Genomic DNA, 14184 nt, shown 5'->3' with positions numbered 1-14184 from the left:
ATTGACTTGCCGGGAATTGTCCTCCCATCTAACAAGTAGCCCATAGCCTGACAAGCAAACACTGTAGTCCTAGAGCACAAACATCGGTGGCTCTAGCTTAGAGGAAAAAACAGTCCTTTTTTTTCCTTTTTCTTTCTCTTTTTTTTTTCTTGCTGAGCTAGCAAAAAAGCATCTATTGCTGCTTTTGCTGCATTTGCAACATTTTCATTAGCAAAGGGTTGGGTTTTTTTTTGGAAACCACACAGTTTTTGTGTGGAGGAAGTGAACCTCCTGACACTATGTCATTTCCCTTGTTTCCAAAAAGCTTCTTGTCTGAGCACTTGCCTCACTTAACATCTGGCTGTAAAAGAGCAGGGAAGTTTTCTGCCAGCTGTTCCTCTGCTCTTTCCCGTGCTGTTCTCAGACAGTGATATCAAATCTTTACTGCATCTTTAATTTTGTTCGATTAACGTGCATACTTTTGAGTATCGTTCCTTCCATGCCCTGGACAGATTTACTGGTTTGACAACATCCTTCCTTAGCACAGAAGAATAGGTCCAAGCCAGCAGTGACCCATGTTGCATGGGTGTGTTCATTAGCTAAGTGCAAAATACCAAAGAGTGTCAGACACGTCTACTTTTCCATCTCCTGAGCAGCCTCTGCTGAGGATTACTCATGACAAATAATCAGTAAAATACATTACAGATGAAGGCTATGACAGGAGAGATAACCCTGCCATTAAAGGTCCCGTAATGCAAGCACATCTCCCTCACAGAAATGGAGATGAGGATAACATCTTTTAACTGAATCGATAAAGATCGATGCAAAGACAATAACTCAAGAAACAGATGCATTAACCAAAAAGCAAGAACCAATATACTCCCAAGTTGAACCATGGCTCTGGAGTTAGATGTGCTGAGGGGATACCAGACCATGTTACTAAAAGCAACTGAAATCATAAACAAAAAAACTGAAACAAAAATAATTACATGTTTTCATTTTAATCGAGTCGTGTGGCATAAACTGAGATTTGGTGGAGGGAGGAACAGGAGTAAATTAGCCTTATTATCAGGAGTGAAGGACCTATTTGCTTTTTGGGTTACGTACAAGGCAACCATCTGTAACAAAGGATGTGACTAATTGACTTGACGGAAAAGGAGCAACAACAGCCAGGGACTGTGTAGTCACCTTCAACAGGCTAGTCTGTGTTAAGAGGAGAGCAAACTTTCCTGATGCATATGGGTAAAGGCTGAGAATGCATATTTTGTACTTCTACCCACACATTTTCAGAAAGAAAAACCCCAAAACAACCAAACAAAAAAAAAACACTCCAAGCCAAATCAAAAAATGACAAAATGCGGCAACAGTTGCAGGTTTGAAAAGCATTTTGGAAAGGTTTGTGAAATTGGAAGAATGACATCATACCAAGCTAATATGCACGTGAGAGAGCCAAAATCCCCACTGGAAGAACTGTGGAAAAAACACAAAGTGCAGGGGAAATACACAGTAAATATGGCATCTGACAAGTGCAGCTGCTGCCACTGTAGGTATCCTGCGTACAATGGTACTACTGAACATAGTGTTTGATAGCTGTCTGCCTCAGGATTTGGAGAGAGATGCTGACTTTATGCAGCTTCCACAGTAATTGCTGGGAGATGTAATTGTTTAGCAATGCTGGAAAAAACCCCAGTAGGCTATAGATGTATCTAAGTACATTGACTGCATGATCTTTTCTGGACCTTGCCTTGTCAAAGGATAGACTGAAACCCAAAGTTAAATGAAGTGTATGTTTGCATTCCTCATCCCTGTTATCACACCCACAATTGCTCTTTCAATTTCCATGCCTTGCCCAATTGTGCTGCACTTTCCCATTGTTCCTGGAAGGCTGGTGGTGAAGCACCCAGCCTTGCTGCTGCCTTGCTGCCCTCCTACCCTGCTCCTGCAGCAGCTGAGAGCAGGATGGATACTGCTCAGATGTCTCTGACCAGGGGCCGTGAGGTGCTTAGGCTGGCAGCTGTATGGCGTGGAAAGGAGGATCCAAGACATTTACTTACCTCTGAAGCTGGCTTCTGATGAGACTGAAAGCAAAGGCTGTGCTAGCAGACATTGCTGTTTCCAGGGACTGATAGGGATCCCAGCTAGGCCCCTGGTACAGATAATCCCCAAGATATACTTACATCCCTGTAAATTTCCAGGGTAAAGTCTTAGCAGCCCACTATTGGGAATACCTGCAAGTGTATGTTTGATCACTGGGAGACCCCCACAAGAAAACAGAAGGGGTAGAAGCCAAAACACTGAAATCAGATTCTGGAGGTGCAACTACATCTTTGGAGTACTCACTCTACTGCCATAGAGCAAGGAGGAAAATCTCAGTAAGAGACACTTGAACCTTTTAAGAATCATCTCTTGGCAATGACTTCTCATGCATATTTATGTACAGCACTTAACTTTATAATGGCCACTTGAAAGACATTTAATTCTTTTTTTTGCCTAGGAAGCTGTGTGGAGTGTGGCAAAAATATTCCAAGGCCCAAATATTAAAATACAGAGATGGTCCTGGTATTTCCTGCATGCCAGCCAAAACTACGTGCTGGGAGTATACTGTTTAAGAATTCATGTACTTGATTAAATGAGTATGTGTTTGCAAGCATATATACGTACCCATAAGAGTTAGGAAAATCAGGTAGTTGGTACAGGGCTTCAATCAGGCTCTCCTGGAAGAATTTCAGACAGGTCCTAGGGCTTGGTTTGGTTTGTAAAACCTTTTTGTTGCACAAAACTTAATGTTATTCATTATGCACTGAAAGCAAAATCATATGACTACCATTTCCTAAGTAACATAATTATCTTATTGATTCTTATGGGGCAAAACACTACTTTTATTGTTAATTAATACTGCCAAATCTGGTTATGCAATTCTGGATATAGGAAGTCCAGTTTAATGTGTATTTAGGGGGAAAAGTCTAAAAATAAATGCCTTAATTTTTTTTTCCCTTTCAGAATGTGAGTATAGATATTGCCTTGTGTGATCTCTGTTCATAACACTACAGGAAATACAATCTATTATCACTTTTCATCAGGGAAAAAGAAGTATAGATATGAAACACAAAAATGACCTGTGAAAAACATATTTAATAAACTTTAAGTAGCTGAACAGAAATGCACAAGGCAAAGAAATGTAACGCTGCTGTTATGGAACCAAAGCTATTTTATGGAAAATTAAAAGAATATTTACATAATTTCAAGGGCTTATACTTTCTTTCTTATTTTAAGTGGAAATATATTAGGAAATTCTTATGCAGAGGGCACATAAATAGTATCTTGTCTGTCCCACGGAAAAGATAGTAAGGAATATTCATTACATACTAGGACATATAACGGCTTCGTGATTCTTTCAGTTCTCAGCCAGTGCTCTAATGAAATTCAAACCTGCTACATCTGCCATACTACACTGTTAATTAGTTTTCTATTTATTTAGCAGATCTAGAAGTGGAAAGCAATCTATTGCCAGCGAATTGTTTGACTTCTATGCTAAGTAGGCTGCATTCCAATCCTCTGATGTTGAAACTAGCATGAATTCAACTTTCATCTCATTGCCATGTCAAATTAGCACCCAGCAGTTTCTACATACAAAGACTTTTTTTCCCCTTTCATTTGTAAAAGACCAACAGTTCTTGGAAGTCAAGAAACAGAAGCAGGGCAAATTTTCTGCAATATCTCTCCATCCCCCTTATTTGCTACAGTGGATTAAATATAGAACACATGGAGGCCGTGGTTTGTTTATATTGAAAAAGGAACATTATTTTAAGCAGACCATGCTCATTATTTAAAACAAAAAATATTGATGCGTATTCTGCAGTAGTTTGGATAAAATACTACCCAGCCTAAGAGAAACCCAGAATGACTTGGCAAAGTTCTGAGATGACTTTTGCACATGCTTTGCCATTTTCTATTTCTGTCTGAATTCTGTAATATATTGCAGCATCCAAACACAACATTGTGTATGTGACTTACTCCTGTCTTGCAGTGTCAACATAGTCACTGGATTGTGAAAGTATAAAACAAAGCCAGATGAAATTAGAAAATAAATTGGCTAGAAATGAAGACTTTATAATCCTATTGTACTGCATTGTAGGAGCTACAGTGTGGTGGGGGGTGTGAAAATACAAATGTACACCCAGACTTTGGAGTTTGCCTTGAACTTTGGTTTTGTTCTAAAATCTAGATACAGACTTTGAATGTGCCTTTTGGATCAGGCTAGTCCTAAACAAGACATTACTGTACAATGAATAAGCAAAATGCTGTACCGAATTTTAGCAAAGAAATGACAAAACTGATCTCCTACAGTGCTGTTATTTGTGGAGCATTCTTGATAAAGTTCTTATAATAGTCAAGGTGTTGGTTTTGAGTAATACACGATGTAAATCAGAGAAATACAATATATAGCACAGGACAGCAACATACAAAAGCTAGGTCCAAGAGCACACTGGTGGTAGTGTTCACAAAAGAATAGCTCCTTTCAAGAGAGAGGAAATAAATCTCTTTTACGAGACCAAATGAAATTTTTGGAAAAAAGGTTTTTGAATTTCAAGTCTGAAACAGAAATAGTGAACTTTGATTTAACTACTGGTTGAAAACCAGTCTATGTGAGTTTAATTTTATTGTGTTAATTGATTAGATGGCTTGAGATTTATAGAGGAAAAGCTTTTTAAAAATAAAGATGGGATACTTAAGAAAGTTCAAAACCATGACTAGAGTTAGACAATAGGAGTAGAAAGGAGAAGATACCTGAAGAAGGTAGCATGGATAAGAAAAGGAAAAGTGTGCCAAGTTTTGAACTGCAGGAACTTGATCTCCACTCAGGATAGAAAATCCAGAAAGAGTAAAGACTAGTCAACCCAGCTCCTTTAATGATTTAAATTCATGGCTGTCTGTCTTTTTGCTAACTGGAGGAATGGCTTTTTTTTTTTTCCAGTGATAAATATTTTCTTGACTTCGCTATTATTTTTTGAGCATGTTCCTCTCTTTCACCTTTAGGGAAAGCAACCTAAAAAACTGGTAATTCTAAGCCTGGGGGGAAAAAAGTAGCACAACACAGTGATATATTTAACGGACTCAGCAGTGACAAGAATTCCCTAGTGCTCCCTGGAAGCCTCAGTTCTTAAGGCTCAGTGTTTCATCACGATAGAAAAAAGGAAACAAACTGAATGAGTCAGAGTAATTTTCCTAAATTTTTTTAAGTTGTTTTCCTGGGTTTCTGGCATATTCAAAAAGACTGAACAGTGCTCCTTTACAAAGCATGCCATTAAGTAAATGTTGCATATTTAATGGTTGGGTTTGAATTTTTGATGGTCAGGAAAAGGAAAGAATACAAACCAGGATTTATTCATCTTTTCCAGTGTTCATAGAGCTGAATGAACTAAAAAAGGCAGCTGAGGTTGGAGGCAGAAATCTGAAGGCTAGAATTCTGCTAATGAAGCTCTGTGATTTATAAGCACATCTTCTGATGACTAGGAATAAATCCACGAGTTTCAGGAGCCTTAAATATATCTGGTCTGCAGTTTTTCCAAATGGATAGATTATCTGCATAAACATATGAGAAAGTTGCCAGAAAGACTTCTGCTTATTATGAACTGTTCATAATCTTCCTGTAAGTTGCCAGAACTGAATCTTAGCCACAACTCCTCTTGTTTCTGCCCAGCTGGGAAAATTTGGCTTTATCATGTCTGTCCCTGAGTTCTTGTTGTGCGTAATACAGTGCATCCTCTCTTACTGGTTGCTTCTGCCCCAGGTCAGAGGGGGCAGAGAACACATGCTGCAAACAAAGCTGCTGCAGCGCTTCTCTTTTTGATCAAGTTACACACTTGTGTCTTATCTTCTGCAGTAGCATAAGAAAAGGAGTTTAGACAAACTCCCATATGCAACCAACAGATGCTTGTGAGCATGGATGTTGCATAAACAACGAATGATAACTTATAAAATCTTTAAACTTGCAGAAAGAATTCAGAATTTTAGCAAATTTCTGTCTTGTCTAGCTGATCATTTTGATTTGTTACAGAAAAAAAGCCAGCTGTGCATAAACTCCATCTGTTCTTATGGAGTAATGTGTATGTGGCTGGGGGGGATATTTGAGCAATGTTATTGGAAAACCAGAGAAACCAAATATAGGATCAGGATTCCATTTGATGCACAGAGGAGGCTGCAATAATTAGCAATTCAACTTTTTGCAGAAATATTGGTAGAAGAAATTTTAAGTGTAATGTATGCCTTGAAAGAAATTTTCCAAGTTATTTAAATTATTCCTCCATTTTACAATGCTGTATAATCTGTTCATACAAACTACATCTCTAACTCTTGCTTATGTAGATACTGCACTGAAACCCTTCTCTCAGTATTCAGTAGAGCAAGATACAGACTTTACTGAATAGTGGCATGAAAGGCAGAGAGTGAAGGTGCAGTTTCATAACGTGACTGACATAACTCAGATTAATTGTTCTTCTGCTCTGTGATACAAAGACACAGTACTTTTGTAACAAGATTTAACTGAGAAACACCCAAAGTACAAGTTAAGACAGCAAAATGTAATTTTAATTTTAGAAAAAACAAAAAGGGCTTTGTGGAAGGATAGCATGAGGTATATGTTTCTCTTAATTTGTACTCCTTACTTCTCCGTTACCTATACCTTGTAGGAAAGGTAGCTGGAATAAGATGTGGACTTAAATTTTCTGTGTGCAAAGACACGGCAGCCAGCAAGTTGTATTACTGTAACAGGCAGAAACAGCCACCCCAGAAACCTCTACATTTCTTTGGGTCTGATGCAATTTTACAGAGCTGCAAAACAACTCTGGTGAAATCATGTTTATGCCTGGAGATCCAAATGGATCGAGGAGACAGCAAAGAGAAAATGGGGGAGGAAAGGAAACACTGAGCTCTACTTTCCACAAAATAAAGCCTCTGGAAATAAGATGGTGCCAAAATCTCAGCATTTTTTATGTGCTTAAAAGGTCCCTTATAGTTAGGCAAGAAAGATCTTTGTCCTGACAAGCTTACAGGCTAATTGAAACCTTTGTGTGTCTGCACAACACAGCAAAATGGAAAGTGGAAATGCTGTAACATTGGTTGTGTCAAAATACGCATTTCAAGAGTATCAGCCATGAGAAAAGCATGGATATTACTGCAGGACAAGGGGACATGTGACACACGGAAGCCAACCGAACTAGCACAGATCAGGGAGAGAGGCACTAAAAGACAAGTCCGGATAATTAGGCAGGAAAGAAATGATGCCAAAAGCTTAGAAAGTCAGGAGTTGTGAGACAGATGGAAAGAGATGTAGCAGAACAACAAACTGAGTAGATTTAATTGTTTGAATTGCATGTTTGAAGTTGGAGTAGCAGGTGAAAGAATAAGAAGGATGTACCCACCTGAGAGACTTTAAAGGCATCACCTGGAACTCAGAGGTAGGAAGAAGGTGAGAAGTTGAACAGTGAAGAAGTAGTAAATTAGATCTAAGGAAAGCTAAGGATGATGTATATCTGTTTTGGATGTAAGCATGGAAGATTAGGGTAAGTGGAAAAAATGAACTTTAACATGAGATGTGTATTATGGGGACAGAAAAAGGAACAGAAGCTTTGGAAAAGGGAGGAAATATGTCCCTTGTAGGTGGGAAAACAGAGAACACTAGATCTAGTAGATTGTCTATGCAATATAATAAGAAAAGTGGTAGCAGAGGATAGAGGGTTACCATTGCTTTTAGTGACATAATCTATATGCAGTACCCAACCTCAAAGAGTTTATTTACAGAATGCTAGTAATGGAAGCACAGGTAAAACAATTCAGATGGAAAGTCATAGAACTTTCCTACTCAGTACAACAGAGGCAAAAGAGGGAGAAAGTTTCAGTGATGTATATAAGAGTATGGTCTAACACCAAAAAAGTAACTTTTAAAGAAAAAGTGGGTTAACACTTCAGGGAGGAACAGTGCCCTGGCCCTCCAGACATTGTGTTCTGTGCACTGTATTCAGTGAATGAATGCATTCTTAAAATGTCCGTAGTTACAAACTTTATTTTCCACAGCACATGCCGTCATGCCTCTGGCACTCTGTTTATCACCTCCTTACTGTGACTGCTCTGTCCCGTTCACGACAAGTGTTCTTCGACACCACCCTCTGAATTCCTCTTGGGTTCATTTTGTTCTTTGCTCCAATTCTTTGCATTTTTCTGCTTTCATGTTACATTTTTTCTGCTGCTGAGGTTGAAAGGCACTAAAGCTGTATGCTAAATCCTTTCCTTCTCTCTATAGCTTCTGATCCCTATAGGCACTGCTGAACATTTGCTTTCTTGCTTCAGAGAAGGCATTCTTCTGCAGGTGACCTGGCACCCATAGCATTAGTTTGCTCCTTTCTTTCTGTTCACTGTTTGCAGTTCACTCTCCTTTTCCTTAAGTGCATCACGGATTCCAATAGATATTTGAGTTTTTCTGGCAGTGAATAGAAAAAGACCTACTTCCCATCTGCTGAGACTGAGGCTTTCTCTGAGAAGGGGTAAAGTCATCTCAATGCTTTTTAAGTTCTGGAAAACCTAACCATGTTGGGGTGGTGGCAAGGGGGGGGATGCAGAAGAAACCTCTGTATGTTCTCATCTTCGGGAACATCTTCTCTGCATGTTCCTTTCTTCATTTACTTTTGAAAAAACAAGCTTTCCAATAGCAGTGCCTTTACCCCCTCCCCCCCAAGATTTATGAAGGACAGAGACCAGGAGTGAGAAGTACCTGAGTTAGAGCCTTTTCCTTTCCCTGCCCCACTTCATTAAAGGCCTCATAATGCATTGCCTACTTCAGCATTCCAGTGGATTGAAGGGAAATATCGACGTAGTCCAGCACCACATGCAAATTATTTAAAAGACATTACCTAAGAAGACATTATGCAGTATCCACCTCCTTTCACTGAGTATACTGTGACAGCCTGGGTGGGCAGTTCCACTGATTTTAATGCAGCAAAACCATTGCTGAAATGCACATTTTTCTTTGATGTGGTATAATCAGTAATATAGGGATATAAAAAAATTTCAGTTCTCTTCTTTGGTAATACATTTGCATGTCACAGTTAATATCTGCATGGTTTTTAACTTTTTAAAAAGTGTCTTATGGTTTTGATGTCTCTTAAGGTAGTCATGTCATGAAGAAATACAAAATGCTGAGTTTAAGACTCAGTTTATTTGTAGTTAATGATATTGTGAAGTTTTCTGGTGTTCTATGATTTCTACTGCTGCTTATTCTGTGGTCTTTTAAATATCTGTTTAAATATCTGATATTAAAAACAATAATGCAGAAGAAATATTTCCCATTTTTATTGTACATATCAGACACAGTTTTAAAACCTTCCAAATACAGTCTTTGAAATTAAAAATACTGTTCTATTTATTTATTTATTTTTAAGAAAAGCCTCTTTCAAAGGTATGTTGTAATTTTAATAATTTTAATGGAAAATTAGGGATGAAGCGCTGGCATCACTGAATTAAGTTATCCATCAATGTCAGGTGGGCTTGAATCTTCTCTCTAGTTTAAAAAGCAGTGTTACCTGGTTTCATGAACTGACTGCAGTATAAATCCACTGCTGAATTTATGCTCACATATTCTTACTCTGAATTACAAAAACCTGAACAAAAGTAATTGTTTGCTTCACATCCCATGACAGCAGAATAACTGAGGCCATTCACTTTCACACAGGAAAAACTGTGCCCACCAATACTCAGGTAACCATTGTGACAAAATCAAGTCATATCAGTACAGATGCAGGTGAGTGTTCTCACATGTAGGAATGCTCATTCTCCTCTTCCTTGCTGGCAAGAAAATAGTTCTAGAGTAAAGAGATCTCCTTGTTCTGCAGCCCTGCGCTTCTTCACAGAACAGTCATGCCATGATGTGAGATTTAAGAATCCTGTCACTACTTTGTTTCACACCTTTATTTCACTGGCTCCAGACACAAACCCTCTCCTCAGCCCTCTCCTGTCCCTGGAGACACATTGGGTCCTCCTTTCTTCCTGCAGGTCTTTCTTTGTGACAGTTTTTTCTTCTGTTGTCACTTCTGAAATACAAACAGCAAGCTACCATTCAACACAAATCAAACACTCCATGTCTGAATTGGAACAGAAACCTTTACAAGAAGAGATATTGGAGCTTTGTTCTTGGCAGTTTTAAGCAAATTGCAAAAGCTTTTCTGTGGTGTAAATGGCCAAAAGGGAGTGAAAGTGCTTCTGTGAATGGACACAGAAGACTTTGCTTGAAATTGCTAAGAACATGCATGGTTAAGCTGAAGTCGGTGCTGTTACCAGATAGCTGCACAAGATAGAGATCCCATTTCTGACCTCGCAGTTTCTGTTTCACGCAAAGATAAGAACAAACAGACAAAAAAACAATTCAGATGGGGAGGTCTGTCCTTAAATTTATTTTCTGATTCACTGATAAAACCTAAAGCATCCAACACATTTTGTTGCTTATGTAGCCTTCTGTGAATGAAGATACCAACTCAGAAACTGTTTCTCAAGTCTCAAACCCAGTTCTTTTCAAAACAAAGTCTTTATTGCGTTTGACTGAAGCTAAATAAAATTGAATTTCAGATTTTTTTAAAAAAGAATGGTCTGCTAATTGGTGTTGAGTTTTAAATGTTTAAGCTTGTTTATTTCTCATGCTTCCTTGAATGATGTTTCAGAAACATTCCTGTATTTCAGTACATTAAATCTCACTTTTCAAAAACGAAACATTTATTGATGTCTTCAGAGATGTGTGTGTCTAACTAAGGTTGTGTTGCCGTGCATATTTTATATTATATGTTTCCCGCAATCTGACTTTAATCAGATCTGAAGGGCCTTAATAAGTGTTTGGCTCAATCACCTTTTTTTTCCTCCTTTCCCTGGACCAAGGGAGGAGGAGGTACTGCATCAGTTTGCAAAGTCACATCATTTACCATCACTTGAGGAAATTCTGCCACGCACTGTAGTATTTATTTAATACATTTGTCCCTAGAAATGTTGGCAGCTAGTACTAAATGCACATTTTTGACGGAGCTAGTAAATCCAGAAGTCTGGAGTATTTGTAGATTGCCATTTCAAAGTATGATTAGACAGCTTCTTTGCTTATTTCATGGCTATTTCACCCATTTTTACTTGGAATTATGATTCCTAGAGGAACAGAAGAAATATTTAGAGGTTTCTGAATTCCTGGTTTAAAGTTTCCAATTTACTAATTTGGTTTTCTTTGTTTTGTATTGTGCAAGGTCCCTCTTTGTGCAGTTACTGTTATCCTTTGCTGTTTTCTTTACTACATTTTTTTCATGCACAGCTACCAGTGTTAGAAGGAAATTCACTCTCAAGTATGGAGGCATTAAAACACCTGTCCCATGCTTGGGTTCTATTTTACTTGTGCTGTCCCTCATTTCTGCAGCAACTTCATCTTTCTGAAGTAGTTTTTTTTTGTGCTATAATTTAAATGATATGGTATGTAACCTGATCTTAAAAGATAATATAAAAGATTATCAAGAAAAGACTAATTACCTTTGTTTTCTTTGTTAAACACTGTCAGTTTTGAGTGAAATGTCATATATGCCTCTATGGAAACATATCCAGGTATTTGGGGGAGTCATTCATAATGCAAGAATAAGCTTATTTAATTAGCTAGAACATTTCTTTCAAATAGCTGTGTATTAGATTGTTATCTTAATTCTGCTGGCAGAGGAATGCAGTAATGAAGAACTCTTCCATAGTATATTTAAAAAATATATACACACGTACTGGATATTAGTATATTTACAGATTCACTTGTGAGGGGAGCTAAGATTTCCTTTTATCAGACTTTTCTAAATTTTGGAAATCTTTTTGTTGCTACTCTAATTAATGTAGTATGTAATAACTTCAAATTAATGCTATGATCTGACTGTAATAGATGTTTTACCCATAACAGAGAGAGATTATTTTTACCAGTGATATCATAATCCCAACAGATGTAGCAGATAAGAAGAGGAAGAAAGGAAAAATAGTTATTCCTCACTAAAGGGGCACTTAATGATAGAAGAGTCCCATGCTCTGATCAAACTCACGGGTATTACATGTGCACTGGGAAATTCAACAGTGCAAGGAAACGCATCCCACTGTCAGTGCTGCTCAGGTGCCAGAAGAGCCCCAGGACAGTTTTCCCTCAAGGTCAACTAGCACTTTCCCAAAGACTTGTGGGCATCGTTTGACAGGTTACCATGCTGTAACCTCATAAAACCTTAACAGTATGAACATGGCCAGCCCATGATGATCAGCGTTAGGGTTGCAGCTCAGTCCTGGTTCTGTTTGATTAACTTTTTAGTGAAGATGCAGACAAAAACCTGTATCAGAAGTTGACATTAAATTCAGATTTCTTTCGTCTCATTTCAGTGTCTTTCTAGATTATTACTTTTATCTAGATGACATTATTCTTAAAAATCACTCTAGTAAACTGTTTAAAGAACAAAACAAACCCTTTTACCTTCTTCAGACAAATATCACAAAATGTTAATTGATCAGTTTCCAGCTTTGACGATTTCTTTCTTTTGACAAATGAAAAAATCAGAAGATATTTGATTCAGCAATAGACTTTTAGAATGCTCCCAAATTCTACGTAATTAATACTCGACTTATGCGCATTGATATTTGGTGGCATTACGCATTACACTTACAGGAACAAATTCCATCCACACAGTTTAGGAACACTAGGTGATCTTTAGGATGAAATGATTCTTGAGGATTCTGTAAGCTTCCTCCATTGATTTAATTCCTGATATCCAACAGTTCTTAAAACCAAAATTCTCACCCCTCTATAAAGAAAATCCTTGAAAATCAAATTAGCAACATTATTGCTTAAAAAAAAGTCAAGAAATGGAATGGAGGCAAATTACGATGTTCGGAAACAGGGAATATTTATTCTTGGAATAACTGTACAGACTCCATATTAGTTTATTCTGTGTTCTCCTTCAAATAGGTGTGCAAGTTTTACCCGTATCTTCTTTTGCCTTTCAAATAATCACTCTGTATCTATAAAGTGTGCAGATTCTGCTGGCAAAAGCAACAGGTAAGAAAACAGCTATCAAACAGAACCTATTCTTCTGCCCTTCCCCCTTTACATGGAGAAAATCAAATAGGAGAAAGCAGGGTAAGAAAAATACTGTTCTTGGAGAGTAAAACTCTCCCAAATCCACCTTCCTCCTTCCTAGGTCAGCACTGTTGCTATTGGAAGCTGTTTGCCTGAAGAACAACAGCTGACCTCTTGATTTGTGAAGAAATCTGAAGCTGATTTGTGTCAGAGGGAGGAACGGTGTTGTTTTACTCTACCAGCATCTTACAGCCTTTCTGTTATGACACTCGAAGAAGTTCTGTACCCAAGGTAATAAATCTTTGTGTCTAGAGGTAGGCTCGGGTTCCTTCATCAATTAATTAATGATGGTTAGGCACCTGACGGATATTCCTGGACACTAAACTGGCAGAAGAGTCTTAATAGAACTATGCTTATGAATCTGAACTAGGAGTTTGAACATTGCTTCTGTATAGGAAGAAAAAAGCCAGCATCACCCATAACAACTTAAAAAAATTTGTAGGCCTGCTCTATCAATATTTTCAGAGATGATGAACAAAACTGCTTCCCCTCCCCCCCTAATGTTAGAGTGGAATGTCTTTTGAGAATTTTGTCTTAGGACATCTCATTTTGGTAATTGTGGCTTCAGCCCCTTGTACCTTTCTGTCTGCTAAGAGCTCTAGTTCTGTCTATCAGCAGAAATTGAGACATCTCTGAGTGCAGGAGACAGAGAATTTTCAAGTGTTACACCTAAATCAGTTGTTCAGGCACCAAAAGACAAATACTGTAAGCACAAACATCAAACTGCCCCCAAAAAACTAAGCCCTTCAGATTCCCTTTCAGTTCAGTGCCGTCCGTGGAGATACACCTCCCATCTGTGAGATGACTCTGTTAAATGGAAACAGCTAGACTTCTCATAGCTTAGGCAGGTGGCAGATTCCATTTAGAATGCTGTGATTCATCTGTAGGAAATTTCTTTTTGGGAAGGAAAAAAAAGGCAAATTTATGCAGGATGCCACTTGGAAAGATACAAGCCTCAAGATGAAGTGGACTCACGAAAGTACTTTCTTGAAAACACATGGTTGCACCCCACTGCCTTCAGATATAATGTGATAACA

Source organism: Chiroxiphia lanceolata, chromosome 3, assembly GCF_009829145.1.
Source record: "Chiroxiphia lanceolata isolate bChiLan1 chromosome 3, bChiLan1.pri, whole genome shotgun sequence".
NCBI classification, from domain to species: Eukaryota; Metazoa; Chordata; class Aves; order Passeriformes; family Pipridae; genus Chiroxiphia; species Chiroxiphia lanceolata.
The sequence above is the reverse complement of the archived record's forward strand: the minus strand, read 5'-3'. Positions refer to the sequence as shown.